At 37.6% G+C, this 17,314-nt stretch overlaps 1 protein-coding gene across 8 annotated transcripts in view; it reads left to right on the forward strand.

Moving 5' to 3' along the window:
- Nucleotides 1-17,314, forward strand: part of NAALADL2 (N-acetylated alpha-linked acidic dipeptidase like 2) — a 507,046-nt gene that overhangs the window by 243,798 nt on the left and 245,934 nt on the right. The window lies entirely within an intron of this gene.

Genomic DNA, 17,314 nt, shown 5'->3' on the forward strand with positions numbered 1-17,314 from the left:
TAAACTTTTTAGTTGTTAACAAAATGTCTATTTTTCTCCCTTTCAATCTTCTTATGTTTTTGGCAGCTGTGACCCTGCAGAGTTAAAGGGGCATTTTGCAAAGAAAGGCAGAGAAAGAGGTGAATACGTTTACCCAGTAGGACAGCCTAATGTGTGCTTTTCACTCTTCAAAATGGGAACAAACAGCAGCAGAAAGCTGTTGTGGGGCTTTCTCCCAGGCCTTGGTGAATGATGCTACCTGGTGGAAGGAGCAGCCTGTTGTAGCTAGGTCTCCTGGGGCTCATGCTTCATCTGGCAGGAGACAAGTTGAACTACATCGAGAAGCGTCCAAGGGTAGACAAAGCAGGTTGTGTTCCAAACATCTTGTTTGCTTGCTGTCATCAGGAGGTGCATTCAGATCTTCTGGTGTTTCTGCAGTCAGCCTTAAACTGGGAAATAACAGCTGCAGATTAAGCAGTTGCAGGCTTCTTCCAGTCACAGCAGATTAGGCTGCATGCACACGTGTGCGCAAACTCACTTTCACACACGTGTGCATGACTTCGCAGTTATGCCTATAGGTTTATATATCTTCTCTCTGACTTTTGAACAATTAAAATGCAAATATTAAAATTTGCTTTAAAATTACATGTTTTTGTTAGAGACCTGCAATTTTACAGGAAGAAGAGTAGGTATTTGCCTCTTATAGTTAATCTGGTTTGGGGTTTATCTGTAATTTGGTAGCATGTGGAGACCTGTATATTAACAATCATCTCATGCATCACTGTTCTGGAATACGAACAAATAGAAACAATGTGCCTTTGAATGCCTTTAACTACGTCTTTTTCTATTCATTGAAAATGCAGCTGTATCTTTGTATTGTAAAAGCATATCAAGTTATTGAAAGCTACTTCACTTATAGGAGATGGTCTCTACTTAATGACGTAGACTACTTGGTCTCATTTCATGTCATCTCCTGGCTACTTACTGATATTTTAACCTAGTTGCTGGAGTCGTGCAGTTTATTTTATCTTATTAATAGCACACCTTTAAAAAGATTGGGCCCATTCAGCTAGAACATTTTGATGTGGTGATTTCATCTCAGGAGATAGAATAAGCCAGTGCCTACTGTAGGTGCTAAAGAAATGCTGGAAGTGGACTTGTGTTGGACAGTGGCTTGTTAAAAAATTATAATTAGTCTCAGAGAGAGGACTTGCTGCGCAAAAAGTATTTTGGTAGCTAGTTCATGAGCTGGATTAACAAATATACAGTGTTTAAAACGTAAAAATAAACCCAGCCTATTTTGTTTGAGGTGGATTCATTGTTCCATCAACAGAGCTAAATAAACTGTAGTTTTCAGGTGGAGGGCAAAGGGGTTGGGAAGGGCTTGGGGCAATAATCCCTTTAGTGGGAACAGCTGCAGCTGGAGATGTAGGAGTCTGTTGGGTGGATTTCCAGTACTGATAAGGTAGCAGCATATTTGAAGGGAGAGCATCATCTCGAGAGCAGTGTGCTGAGACTTAGGGCTGAGGCCTGACTGGGTAGAAGAGGTTAAACCATTTGGGTACTGAGTGGTGCAACGTGTCTCACCCTTAGAAACGCACGGTGCTGCGCACTTGCCAGTCTTCCGTGGGAAAATTTTATAATCAAGGAGGAAATAGTCTTCTAAACTGGCTACTTAACTCTTTAATAGAACCCCTACATATGTGACCTAATTTCCAGTGCTCATAATTTTTAATTCTGGATTTTATTTATTTATTTATCTGAAAGTAGATCTGAGATTCTAATGTTAACCATCCATTTAAAAAAAAAAGGAAAAAGATTTCTTGGCTGTGGATAATTTGATTGATTCAGTTTTTCCAAGTACTGATAGGTATGCTACATACATAGCTAGAGAGAGGGTAATTTTGTTGATGATTTCAGAAATGCATTCTAGCAATGTAGTATATAGTAAGCTATAAAGCTATTGTCTTCACATAAATGTGTCATTAAGCCACCTATCCTAACATAGTGGCCCAGGTGAAGAGAGGATAAGATAATACAGAGGAAGATTTTAGAGGAAGATTTTTCTCATTTCCCATTCTGGATAACAGTTATACAAATCTTTTTCTTCTTCTTTTTCCTTAAAAAAACACCCCAAAACCCCACAACCTTAAATACACTGCTTTGTTGTTCCTAAAAAAAAACAATAATAAAAAAATAAATGCCATGTTAGTCGTGAAAAGCATGAGTAATATTGTTAAATGAAATTTAGAACCTAATTATCAAAGTGGAAAAAGATTTTGTATATTTTTAAAAGAATTTGTGCCTTTTGCTAATCTAGAGAGCAAATTTGTGGGCACAGACTCCCAAGTTACCTCTGATGACATCACTTTTATCTAAAATTTTCAAACCTGAGTACAAGGCTGGAAAACACTTTAGGCAGCTAGACTATTCCTCTCCCCACTCACTGTCTGGATATTGTGAGTAAATTTTTTTTATAAGCCCATATTTCTAGAGTCTTTCTCTTGTGATGTGCAGAATGAAGGGCTGGGGGAGGCATATGTGGGCCAGCTTCCCTGTCCAGCTGAATTATTTTTTTCTTTCTCCACTCAAGGTGTATTTGCTGTATTTGTTTATTTGGTCCCAAGGCTGAAATAAATTACAGTATTTGTTGGCTGACCGTATCAGCTTAGTGCTGTGAGTAACGTGTTATGGTGGAATAGTGGGATGGAGTTGGCAAGGGATGTTTCAGAGGTGAAATGTGGTAAAGGAAGAGAGCAGATGTGAAGCTGTCAGAGACTGATGTTACCACAGGACAGTTTGTAGTTGCAAGAGGATTATGGTGAGGAAAGGTGGTAGAAAAACTCCAATACAGAATGGTAAAAAAAGTACGAGATGTGAAGCGACCCCCCTCCACCTCCAACCCCAACACAAAGCAAATGTCAAAACCTCAGAAAGAAGAGGAGCTGTAGGCAGGATTTGACACTTTTGACGGTACAGAGTTCATCGAGAAACAGAAAGAAGCAAACAGTTTTTTCTTTAAAATAACAATTTTTAAGGACTTTATCTTAATTCACAGTGACTGGCACGTACTTGAGTGACTGTAGCCTTTTTGCGCTCTCTCTGTGAATACCAAGACTCTTCATTTATATAGCATTATTGCCGTTAGCTAAGGAAACTTGCTGTTCGCAACATTATATAGAAAAGATGCTCCCACATGCAATTCAAAATAGAAGCTTAAGTCTTTTTGCTTTTCTAAATCCTGTAGGCACTTTGGAAGAAACTGCTTATATAAATATCACAGCTAATACTGTATCTTGTTGACAAAACTATTAACTTCACTGAAAATATGCTCAACATCTTCCCTTGTGTTCTGTGTTACAATGATTTCAGATAAAGTGAATTTCAAAGCTTAACCACATGTGATATTTATTTTAATTGGTGATCAGGTTGAATAAAATTCACAATTTGTTTGACTCAATATTGCATGCATTTTTTGATCATTATTTTCTTCAATAGCAAGGCTCACAGTAATGTATTTTTCTTACTTCTTTTTGTCTTCTAACATGCCCGGAATTACTCAGGTCTCATAGTAATTGTTCCTCGTACTCAAAGGGAAGTTTTAATTAAAAATAACTTGATTAAGCATCTAAACAAAACTCAGAAATCCATAAACGCTTTCCTAGTTGTCTTTGTCTCTGCCTGGGAAGAAATTGAAAGAATTTATCTAAATTTAGGTGTGCATATTTTTGTTTAAAAAGAGATTACTTGGGTATAGTTTTAACTGGGCTCAGGAGAGAGCTTGCAGTTTTCACTGGAGTGACGTGTTACCGCTTTGTGGCGGTGGAGTTGTGGAAAGTGCTTGTGGGTGTGCTTTCAGCTGGCAGAAAATGCAGAGAAGTAGAAGTCTCCAATGGTTTCTCATTAAACAGAACTACTGCTTTAAAATAATGTCTACATATGGATTTGCACTTGTATAATTTAAATCAGTTCATTAAAATAGATGCATGCAAAATTCGTAATTTGCTATTATAATGTGTTGCTCTGGGAATAAATGCACATGAATTGTTGAGTCTTTCGCTGTTGTGTTTTTCTCTTTGTGGCAGAATTCTGTTTGCAGTGAAAGCATCAGTGAATACGCAGCAATATGGGCCATTAATCTCAAGCATTTGGGGGTGGGTGGAGGAAGAAGTTGAAGAATGGGTACGATACAGCTTAGACTGCAGTGAAACTGTTGCTGTGTTCCCACATTTACTAAGTAAGGTAGATTTGTTTTGTGAAGACTTCCAGTAGAACTAAACTAAATTTATCTTTAGTTCCCCCAAAACACAGACTTTTCAGATACCCGTGTTTTAGTGGCTATTGCTTCAGGTATAGTGACAATTGCCAATTTTTACTTTTTTGTCTGTTTATACATTTTTGACTGTAGCTGCACTGGTAAAGCTGTGGTTTTATTCTTTCTCACTGATTAAAAAGTATGAACCTGCTCTGTATGGTTCAGCTTGATTAAATATATCCAGACTTCCAACCCCTTTGTAGTTTTTCAATTCCAATATTTATCTTTTTTATGTGTCAGTGAATGTGTCATACGTGTTAATGTCACAGATTTTTAAGAAACTTGAGATGAAATGTTGTGTCTGCATAATCCACGTAGGTAGTTTGTTACCAAGAATGTGAGTATCCATGTCATGTTAATAACAAATAGACCATCTGCCTTCCAGAATTCCTCTAGCTAGTAGATACTTTAATTAGATTACTTTGTCTTCATAGTAGATGTAAGAAGCAGTGCAGGATGACGATGCCAATATTTTTATTTTTTGCACTGTAGATAACATGACCACGTTCTGTATGTGCATACCCAGTAAAAACCTGCTCCGCTGCTGAATTTCTGAGTCCTGTTCCATGCCCTCGTGTCTCTCTGTAGCTTTATTAACACCACAATAAGAGCAAACTCAGAATCATAATATCCTTGCAGGAAGAGAGACAAGAAAATATACAAATTTTACCATTTATATATACTGATATTGCTTTCTGCCCGCCCCCCCCCCCCCCCAAGATTTAATTGATAATGCAGCTTTGGAATAGAGCACTTTCCTCTTTACTGCCTAGCAACAGCCACCCCCCTCTGGCCTTCAGGTTGAAACATCACTGTACCACAATAGCTCATTTGTTCTTGCAATAAGCAATTCAGGGGATTGCACATTAAAGTATGTTGAATACTAGGGGGCATTTTAATTCTTCAGCCTTGATTCCAATTCCTAAACATCTGCATGTTGGTGTTTGTTTTGTCTTTTATTTTTGTTTTATTTGCGTAAAAATGAGATTTGAAATTTTAGTTAGATCGTAAGAGATGCTGAAAGTGAATTATACCATTTAAGTATTACTCCATGAAACCACCCCCCCACTGTTCCCGGGACACTTTGTGTGCTTCATTTTATTTTTGGATAAAGGAGGGCCAGAAATCTGAGGGAAGTCTAGAATAGGCAAGAAAATACAGGTGAATAGATTGCTTTGGGGGAGCACGTTACCCTTTTGGGTGTGCATGGTTAAAGGAGGGCATGTTAAATGTGTAAAAGGAGTGTCCCTTGAAGAGGAACTTTACTGGAGATGTGCGGACTTTATAGAGCAACTGCTTTGGGGTTTGTGGTACAGAGACTCCTAGGAGGAGATGAAGTGGGTAAATCAGCCTTAGAAGTGTCAGAAAGAGGGACTTTTTTTGTGTGGACCTGGAGTGGGCTGTACAGGTGGTTGTAATAGAGGGAGAGAGAGACTGCAAATTTGCTGGACAAAGAGCAAACCCACAGAATTCTTATTGCAAACAGTGATGACTTTTGAAGCCAAATCTCAAAGCAGCTCCAGACTCGAGATTGGTAGAGACTTAGAACTGAGCAAGCAGATACTTTTAATTTTGCCTACTTCGAAAAGTTTATCTTTGTACTTTAAATCCTTGTAAAATTTACTTCTTGAGTCAAAGCCCACTTGATGTTTTGGGAGGACTCACTTCAGTGCAAATGTGCTGCTGTGGCCAGGCCAGGTTGCTCTCTGCACTCACAGGGGTATGATGAAGTCTGGCATGAGGCAGACAGCACAACTCTGGAAGTCTTGCACTTGAGCTTAGTTATTTCTGTGGGAGCTGTTTGAGTGGGTTTGGTTGTGTTGGGGGTTTTGAGGTTCTTTGCAGGGGGGAGGGAATCCATTCTTAAAAGGGAATTCTCAGCATTTTGAAAGTCTGACCTACTTTATGCAGTACATTGAGATGTGTTCGGGACCATTTTTCTGACAGGAAAGGAGTGATTAAATGAGGAGCGTTTTCGAGGTCAACAGAGCTAAAGGGCTCTGTGAACTTACTGGAGAAGGTACGGAGGTGAAATTGAATAAAGGACAGCAGAGGAATAATAATTGACTTTTATGAAGGCAAACAACAATTGGATACTAACCATTCATTTTCAGTGCAAGTGGCATATTCACAGTGTCCATTTGTTGGAACTGAGTTTCAGGAGGAGTGGGCACATGCTGGAAAAGGGGCCAGAAGATACCAGGGAGGGCGATCAGAGATTTCAGGAGCAGGAGCTCTGAGGAAACATGACAAGACTGACAGTTTTGGTTTAAGACAAGGTTAGAGGAGGGAAGGCCGTAAGAGTAATCCTTAGGTATGCAAAAATAATGTTGCAAAGAGAACAAAGATTAGTCTGTTCTCAGCATTGGTGGTGGAAAGGAGAAAATAGTGTGCGCAAATGCAGTGCTACGTAGGGTGATTATTTAGGATGGACAAGGAGTTTCTATATTTGGAACAGGGCAGGAAAACATCTGCCTGGAGTGGCAGCTGGGTGAGCTGGGCCTGCTTTAACCAAATGATCTCCTGTGGTCTCTTCCCAGGACTGTCTTTGTAAGATTTTATGCTTGCTCCTTTAGGGAGGGCTTTTTGTATAGCCACAAGCTATTTGATTTGCGGTACAGCATAAATAACTTCAGGATACTGTTTTGGTTATCAGTGTTGATTTCCTCAGTTGTATATTAGAACTGAAGGGTCAGTTTAAAGATGTCAGTATTTTCATATAAAAACAAATCCAGCTGATACGCAGTTCAGCTGGTGAAATGGAGATTATCTGAACTAAGCCATGTGGTATGACATTCATGATACTACTTTCATTCCATAAATACATAGAAATGGTATTGTATCCTTTCTAGCCCCCCCCCCCCCCTTTTTTTTATTTTTTTATTTTATCTGCAGTTTTCATTTTAACTAATAGACCTGACTGAACTTTTAAATATTTCTGTAAAACGTCCAAGCTGATATATCAACTAGAATTCTCTCTAGTTCCCTTAGATCTGCACTGGCAAGGTAACATATGCTGATATGAAAATGAGACTGGTAACAGAAAGGTTACATGGCATCGTCTTGTGGCTATCATATGCTTTTCTATATATAAGGTTAAGTTCTCTAGTCATGAAATAAAATGAAGGGTTTTCCTTTTTAATTTTATAAATTATTTATTTATTTGGGGAATTATCTAATTCCAAATAATCCTAAACTTTAAAATAATAGGTAGCTTTTTCTAAGCATTGCTAATTTTTCTAGGATTTTGAGTTAGCATGCCCTTTTAATCCCTCTTTGTTCTTTTGGAACTGGGGTATTATTCAAAAGTTAAATTGTACAGTTCAAATAAAGATGTCCCTTACCGTCAGAATAACACCCAGCATTCAAGCTAATTGCTTTTCAGTTCACAGTGTAACCTAATGATTGGCAATTGAAAGGAATAAAATCCTGCCAGTTGGGCAGGATTGAGATTTATTTCTTTTATTATTTTTTTTTAAATCAGCAGATTTGCTATATAGAAATCAAGGTTTGAGGTTGGGTTTTGGTTTTTTTTTTTGATCAATAGGTTTTTTATATAAAAGAGTGAAACATCCACTGCTATTCACTTCCATACAGAAATGGTCTCTGGCTGTAAGTAAATGCAATTGTCTCCAACAGTAAAAGGTACCACTTGGACTTGATTATGCAGCTGGTCACATTTTATTGAGGCAGTGACATGTTCCCTGTGGTCTAGGAAGAAAAGAAGATTATATCATTGTGAAGTTTTGCTGGGTCGGTGCTCTGCTGGGTTATATGCAAACACTTTCAATGTGGCGGATTGTCTTTTTGCTGCTCTTCTGCAGCTGCAGCGTGCACTGTCCTCGGCATTGTATCCTGTCAGAAAATGCAGGGTACAGTTGTTTGGAGCTTGGGATCTTGTTCTTTTCTTGCATTCGGAGAAAACAGTAGCAAATCCCTTTGTTAAATAATTAGACCCATAAACTTTGAAGAAAATAATATATTTTTATCATGCAAATGTAATGTAGTAGATACATTATTATGTTTACCGTATTTAAAACAGAGGCTAAGCTCTCCTTGATGTCCAAAATAAAAGTTTGGATTAAGTCATAGAGAGTGCTATTATTTCCATGGACATAGTTATTTAATATACTATAGATGGAATTGTGTAGATATAGATGCTGAGGAAAACATGTTTTCTTGTGACTGAAACTTAGCAGCTATGTATGTTAATAAGAAAAAAGTAGTTGCAATCTTACTGATTTTGAAAGAAAATGGCATCATTTTGGGGGATCGTCTTGCAAATGAGATTTAGTGATGGGGGAAAAAAGGAGGTTTATTGTGTAGATATCTCCGTTCAAAAGAACTTTTTATACAGACAGTTCATCTATTGAAAACAGTTTACTGTATTAAAAACATATTAAGAAATGTATGAAGGAGTAGATGAGTCCTGTTTGTAGTATGTGGAGACTGAGAGGCCAGTGTTAGGAAGAAGCAGGATTTGCTTGCTTTCCTGGAAGGGCAGCCTTTCACCTAAAACCTCTTGTCATTGCCAGGATTCTTTGTTCATTTTGGTTACATCTTTTGCGATGAAGTATACATTGTAAAAGGTATCTCCTCTCACTTCTCCATCTGGAATTAACAGGCCTTGCGATTTTGAAAAATAGCCCATTTGAGGGTCTGGAGCTGTCATTCTCCATATTAAGGTTTCTGTGGTTCATTAACTATTCGGAAAATGGATGGTGATTACCATCCTGTTTTTATGTGTCTCCAGAATGAGGGGGGGGGAGGGGGGGATTATTAAATGACATTCTCATCTGTCTCTACACTGGATAATTAAACAAAATGTGTGTCAAGGAAAAGTGAGTGCTTTAAAAAATAATAATAAAAAAATAATGTTTTAAAATCACGTATAAGATGTTTTAATAACTGAAACCCACAAGTGTTAATCGGGCAGTCTGGTTTCTGTTCCTGGCTCTGTCCATTGCCTACCTGTCTGCCCTTGATTGATTTGCTTTATACTAAACATTTCCAAAAACTTATACTAGTTTGTGGTTTTCATTTCTTGGGCATCTGGTTTAATATCGAAGTCAAATGCCTTTCACATTTTGGCTACATGGTTGTAAATGATGAAAAAGCAGTAATTTAACAAGTTATTGCACAACAGCAGAACTTCAGCTGATTACACATGCTCATAGTCCATTGCAAATTAACGTGGTCAAACAACCTTCACTTTGGCCAATGCATTTTCCTGTACTTTTGTGCTCTGTTGATAAGGCAATTCATTCATAAACTACTGTGGTGATGTTAATCTTTTGCCATCTCTTTTCCATACTGCAAATAAAAACTGTATTAAGAAAGTCTTTATTTTCTAAAATCTGATGTATTCAAAACAGTTTCTATCAAACTAACAATGCAGATAACATATTTTGCATATGTTCAAAATTTCATTGGCTGTCTTGCAAAGGATTTGAATTAGCTCTTCAGTTCTTTGCCCAGCAATTTCTGGACTTAAACGTTAGTGCACATATGCAATATTTTTTGGCCCTTAGATGAGGGATTTTTGACGGGCCCTTGCAGGTGCTTCTGAATCATGAAATACTGAGTATTCACTATGGTTCCTTAGAAGTTCATACACAGAAGAATAAAACAAGAACCTTCCTTGTGCTGGGATGCAGTGTATACCTACAGTTGCTTCTAAAATTGTGACTTATGATATCAGAAATTATTGAAAATCAAAGCAAAAGGATTCAGAACAAACTCTCACCATTTCTACATGGTGAACACATACTGAACTTTTTTTAAAATGTAATGCATTTGCAGATGTCTTGCTTGTTGACAGATCTTAACCTTTCCAAACTTGGATTCATTGAGGTGATTTCTACAAACGTCAGTTGAGGATATGTTGGTGGATCTGGCCAGGTGCTCTGTTCTGTGACAGAGTATAATTCATTAGATTAACTCATAAATCATATGACTGTTTCAGTTGCTGCACTTACATCATTCAATAACAGTTTTCAAAAATTTTCCTTCTCCAACAATAATAACATGTAATCAGTATTTTTCCATTAATAGACCACTAGAATGTGATGGGCTCTTGAACTCTGAGTGAACATGTAGAGCATACTGTTACATTAACACTAATTTAAAATATAATATCATGTTGTTTCTATGTCTGATACTAGAATAGGCAAGTCATAGGGTTTTACCATGGCTGTTTATTTCCCCAGTAAAAGATCACTAACGGGAAGAATTGTTGTTTATTAAACAAATAGACCTGAATGAGCCCTTTTCAGATTAGAATGGGTTTTTACTGCTGAAAATCAGGGTGAATGCTCTCTTAGAAGTTACATATATTCAGAGCTACTGCTTTTTTTAATATTTTTTTTATTATATTTTTAATCTTCTGATCTTAAAGTAGACTAGAAGAGTAGTTGAGGGATTTTGTGTGCACTTACCCTATCTTCACCCTCTTCTGGGAAATCAGTTGATAGACCCCTATTGGAACTCACTGGAAATCTGATGTTCTGAAGTATTTGGAAAATTTGCATGCTGGCTAGATGTCAGCATAACCGACATCCAGATCTCTTAGGAAGCTTTGGACAGCTCACCTATGGCTAATATATGGCTTTGCAATGTTTAGTGTACAGGAACAATGAATTCCTTGAGTTCCAATAAACTGTGGGATCACAGAATGAGAGATTCAGTAATTTTTCAGTGCCTTCCGCCATCTGCTTTGAATGAAAGTTGGGCTTGTATCCTGAGGTTGGCAAGTGAGGTTTGAACTATCCCCAGTAGTTTTAGTTTAAATATTTAAAAGGCATTTGACTCTCTGATGTGTGGTGGGTAGTAGCAATATGCTTAGTAGTCGTGTAGTATGTGTGGGAGAATGTACAACATAGCTAAGCTTGGGAGCCAGCATGGGCTGAATTCTGAGGGTGTTCTTCAATCCCATGACAAAGAACTTCTAAGGAAAATGAGCGGTTTGGTCTGAAGCTATTGCACATGTAATTATGTTATGATAGAAGAAGGTAGGTATGGTCTGGTATCCTCGCGAAACTCTAATAGCCAGATGGACCTCAGCGTGTTACAAAAATGCCATGAAGTTTTGTTTCAAAGTGGTTTTGTGCTTGCTTATGGTATAATTGTCTAAATAGATGACGCGAGTCCCTTTATGCTGAAAATATCCAAAAACTATAGTGCAAATAATGAAAAAAAAAAAAAAAAAAAAAGGAAAAAAATCAAAAACCTTTTTCTGCTAGAGAAGTGCACAACCAAATCTAGAGCTGGTGTGCTTTTATCGGATGTTACATTTTTACTATAAATTGTATTTATTCTGTGTCTGTGAAAAGTAAAAACTGTCATAACTCATGCTCTTTTATGTTAATAACATGATACCTATATTGTAGGCACTGTGTAGCACTCATAGAGATATGTGGGCGCATATATGTAAATTCTCCCTTTAATAACAGAAGTGATATGTTGTTACCCCAGAATGAATCGGGTTTTAGCTTTCCTGTGATTAGGACAGACCATGCATTCTGTATTCTGATGAGCCATGTATAATTTCTTTTTCCATCAGGCAGAGCTGGATGACAGTGCAGGGCTGTCAGAAAGCCCTGCCTCCCTTTGGGGGTCCATCTTTGATGGTGAGGCTGCTGTGGGTGATGAAACTGGCTGGCCAAAAAACAGGCAAAAAGGAGAAGCAGCATCATGTCACATAGTGGTTAGTTAGCCCATATCTACTGTCCAAATGTTACGTTTAACCACAGCTTTCTGTTGGTTTTGTGCTGTAGGCCAGGATTATTTTGTTTGTTTATGTTTTATGAAGCATATTTGAATAGACTTACCTGTTAGTTTCGGTCTTTACTATGGTCATCACGTGACAAGAACGAACAGAGTACCAGATTCCTTGTGCCTCATGACTGCCAAAAAAATAATTTTAATATCAGTGCTGAAAATATGCCCAGAATATCCCAAATATATGGAGCATGGTGGCAGACGTGACAAAGGACATCACGGATCTGCTTTCTGCAGCGGTTGCTGGAGGCCTTGCTATGTAACCTGAAGAGCCTGAAGTGTCCTGGGTCCTGTCCTGCACTAAGCTGTGTATTTACATCATGAGAATATTTTCTCTTACATATTCTAATTTCCTGATAAATGTTTATCCTCTCTTGGACTTGGATTTTTTAAATTTATTTTGGAATCAGCAGATTTGTGGCAGTCAGTTCAGACCATGGGAAATGTGATCCAGCAGGCTGGAGATGAGCCAGCTGAGCACCCTAATTAACAGAAATATGTAATTAAAATTTAAGCAGATGTGGCTTGGGCAGGTGGTATTTCTTGAATGCATTTAGTTTGCTGTATGTATGCGCTATATGTGATAGATACAAACAAATCCTCTATCTGCAGCCGCGAAAAATACTGTGCATATGCTAGGCAGTTGGTCGGTGCAAGTGTTGTGCACTCGCCCAGCACTGCTGAAACTGCCACATCTCTGCTTTTAATGGACTGAAACGAGTTCTGAAATCCTGAACATATGTAAACACTTTAAAATTCAGCCTGGACAAAGTTTACGAGTGGGAAAACAGACATATGCATGCAAGTCTATAAATACAGTAACCACACATGATGCACTGCTTGCTTTTTAATTATTATCTTCTACCAGCTACTGTTGGAAACAGCATATTAGGTAAGATAACACTTTGATCTGATGTAGCTTTACAAAAAGTGTTGCCTGGTGAATTCATTTTGACTCCCCAAATATGAAAAAAACTACTCAGTTGTTCCCCAAATATGAAAACAACTACTCAGTTGTCCCATAAAAATTCCAAAATTATATTTGTTCTTAGTTCTTACCTAAATTCCAGCAATTGCTTTGTCAGCAATTTCAGTTAATTGGAAAAAAAATAAAGAGTAAAAATTTACAGTTAAAATTTGGAAATAAGTAGATAAACTTCTAACTTGGCAAAACTGGAATTCAGATTCTCTTTGGTAACAGCCCATGAAGCATAGGCCATTCCCCGTTCTCACTGTTCTCACTGCAGTACACACATTGCACCTTTAGTGAAGACAAACAAACAAAAACCCCAAACCACAGCTGAAGCTCTTCATATTTGAGGGAAAATTCTGTCCCTGTAGATTTTTAAGATTATAGCTGTAGAATCCTTCTGCAGTTTTAGATTTTTTTTGGAGTGGTGGGGTGGGGGTAACAGTTTAATAGGATTGTCTGATAAGGAATCGTGTCGTACAGTTACATTATTCAGTCTCCTGCTTGTTTGAGTGACCTTTTATAATTTTTCAATTTCCTTTGGGCGGTGTTTCGCAGTTTCCCAGTGTATCACCAGCAATGAGCATGTGGCTTATTTGCAATACCTTCCTCTCTTCTTTAGCAGGCTGTGTCAAAAGTGTTGTTCTAGCAGATGACTTTCCCTTAAGCTGCTGCAGCTCCATGTGCCCTGCGGTTACTAATTTGAAAATGACGTGTTGGGATTCTGTGTGTGTGTGTGTTCATGTACCTTTCATAATCATCTGTTAAAAGACTGGTCTTTTGACGCTGCAGAAGGTGCAGAAAAGCTGGCTTTATTACAGAACTATCTTTCTCTTATTTCAAAGTATTTTTGTAGCTTTAGGACTTTGAACTGTCAACAGTCATGGTCTGATGCTCTTCGCTGGTCAGGTCATTCAGCTGATGCGGCAGTAAGTACAACATGACTTACAGTTCTTGTATACAAAGGAAATCCAAGACCATGTAATCATAAGCATTTTCTTGATCTACTCATCATGCCAAAGTGGGAAAACTTTACCTTATTCAAGCGATGTAGGTTGCGCTTTTTGAGTTTCAAGTGCAATTTTATCTGGTTTTGGTGTTTTTTTTTCAGTTCACGAACCGAGCATATTTGAGATGGAGCAGAATACTCTTGATACAAGTTTATGTCATATTGTGATGTACGTTAGTTCATTATCTGATCTGTATTAGAATGTAATGACAAGTAACTTGTGGAAATCTCGTTGAGAGCATCTGATAAAGGCACAGTATTATTCAGACTGTTATCTTTATAAATATGTTGATTCTAACTTAGAACGGAATCTTAAGTCTTTGGTGGCTCCACTTCAATACATTATGCAGATTTACAGCAACTGAGATGTGCCCATTAACTTAGTGGGTTCTCCCATTGAATGAACCCCAACAAGTAGCTGAGTGAAGTATCTTTTTTTGGTAAGGGAATCAAAAATTTGGCTGACGATATTAAAGGCAGCATTGCAAATGGAAATTGGCAATTCATTGCTATTGATTCCTACCAAGTATGCAGCCGCTTGCAAAACTCAGAAACATAAGCATCCCGAGGGCCTGTTTCTTTCCACTGTTTCAGTCTTACTACTGTGATTCTCAGTGCCCTGGAAGTTTTAGGAAGCAATTTAATTGACAGTTTGTGGAGAAGTACTACCAAGTGTGTGTGAAGTATTGGGATTTTTCCAGGATGAACTGCCAAACTTTATATTTCTCTGAAATTGGTTGGGTTTAGGAAATACTATTTTTACACGGTGTAGTTGTTATCCAACTAGTATGTAATAAAAATAATGAGTTAAATTACCTCTGACTTTAAGTCTATGCAGTCAGCAAAAGTATATCCAAGACAAGTGCTAATCACTTGTAAGATTTTAAGAAATCTGAAAAACATAAATCTTGCTGTTAGTGTTCATAAGATTTTGTGAAATAGTGTAATATGTGCTAATTTATCATAATATGATGTGCTCATAATTTACAATTTGATTTTAACATACTATAAAGTCATTATGGAGTAAATAGTGAGTGTGTTCATTTCTTTAACTTAATCAGATATGTTGTCACAAAATCAAAGAATGTATATTTAATTAGGAAGTGGAACGTTACTTTTGTTACTAAGGGAGCAATTTGCTTAGTGTATCTTCTTCTTTTAATGCTTTATTCCTTTTACTGAAACTTAGTATTTCTTGTTGCAGTGTGCCATAACCTTATTGGCCTGGGATAAGTTTCTTCAATTATTTATTCTATTAATGTTTCTATCACCTGAGGGAAATGCAGATATGCTGTTAACGATTGTGTTAATCAAACAACTTTCTGTATTTCTGCAGTGCCCAATTTTATGTCATTACATTAGCAGGCACAGGTGATGAAACTGGAAACTTGTAATGTACTATAGATTGGATTAACTCTTCTGTTTTGTGTAGACTACTCAAAGATCTATTTTAGATAATTTAAAAAGATTAAATCTGCCAAGACAGTTATTCCTCCTGACAGGATCTCTAAATTCTTCAACATAAGTCCAGTGTTCTTGTAAAGTCTTTGAATATTGTACACTAATAACCCTGTGGTTACCCTGGGGCGTGGGATACAACACTGTTTCTTTAAACAGGGAATTTTTGTGTCTTTTTTTAAGTCCTTTGAATATTGGAATAATTATTTCACCCATATAATGTGATGACTCACATTAGGCATTTGAATGCAATAACCATTTTTGAGCTATTCTTAGGCTGTAACAGGTGTTATAACTTCACTTTCTGCCTTTTCAGAGTGTTGATGTTATCTTTTTTAAAGGTCCATTGAACCACAAGGTGGTTGTGTTGGGGTGGAGAAGGGCGTCTTGGTGTTTGCTTTCTGTCACAGACTTTCCTTGGTACACTTCTCCCTGGGGTGATCCCAGATCCCAGTGGAAGCAGTGCCGGTACTTTCAGCTGGGAGCATCCTGCCTACGGCATCGCAGCTGGGTTCTGAACAGCACCAGGGTGACTGTAAAGCACTTGGTGGGATCCTTGGATGCCTGTTGCTTGCAATAATGTTGTTTTTTAATACATTTTTTTAGTCTTTTTAGACTATGCATTATTAGGCTTTGCTTTTGATATGGGCAAGACAGCCAGGGTATTTTTTAAGGGTCTGTTAAAGACCCTAAAGAGTCTAAATATAGTTGGCCTTTTTGCAAAGAAAAGGTTGTAAGCAAGACTTTCAGTCAGTGTCAGTACCTCTCTCTGTGCCTGGAAATCAGTACCTCTGTGATCCTTAGCCTGTTTCTCAGTCCTGAGAGGCTCACAACCAGGGGAAAAAAAAAAACAAAAACCAAACACCAAAAAACCCCCCCACACACAAAAATAACCCAAAAAACAATCCCACAAAAAAACCCAGAACCAAAAAATCCTCACAAAATTCAGCAAATATTCCAAACGTTTTTTTCTAATACATTTGCATAGTGCTTTTTATTTCTGCACTGCTTTGCTTACATGAGTGCCTGCCTACATAAGCAGGGAAAGCCTTTAGTTGTCCCTTTACCATCTGTCCTCTAAAGTTATATTTAAAATGCTCTATACATCTTGTATTTTTTGGCATTTGCTGGGGAGGAGGGTGGTCCTTCAGTGCTGTCACCATTTTCATCCCATGGCCCATCCAGGAGCAGGTGTTGAGCAGTGATACAGCCTGGTGGTACATGCCCCAAGTAACCCATCTGAAGTCTCAGTTGGCCCGTTTGGTAGAATCTGCCAAAATAATTTCCAGGCTCATGTTGTATGCTTGCCAAGCTGTTGGCTCAGGTAGTCCTTCAGTGCAGATAAGAAATCTGAGGAAAACTTTTTGACAGCGAGCATAATATTTGGGGGAGTGCTTCCATTCTCTTTAGCAAATTTGCTTTACTTGATGAATTTAAGCCAAACATGTAATTACAACTGGTTTTCAGCATCATGTGCTCCCTGAAGTCCCTGAAATTATACTTCACATTGTGTTCTTCATATTTAGTGGTTGTTTAAATTGATGCTGTATCAGAGACTTGATCAGCATCAGAGAGATGAAATTTGAAACCATTACTGTGATAATTTCTGTAAGGTTCCTTGTTTCCATTGCATATGTTTTCTATAAATATTTTTTCTAATTTTTATTTCCAAAAAAGTGGTTACTTTTGTCTCATAATTCTAAGAAGTTAAGTGGGGGAAAAAAAATAAATGAGAGCTGAACTTTTAATATTTTTTTTAATGTTTGATTATACGTTATGAATACAGTTATGGACTGATGCATAC

This window comes from Falco biarmicus, chromosome 13 (genome assembly GCF_023638135.1).
Source record: "Falco biarmicus isolate bFalBia1 chromosome 13, bFalBia1.pri, whole genome shotgun sequence".
Lineage (NCBI taxonomy): Eukaryota > Metazoa > Chordata > Aves > Falconiformes > Falconidae > Falco > Falco biarmicus.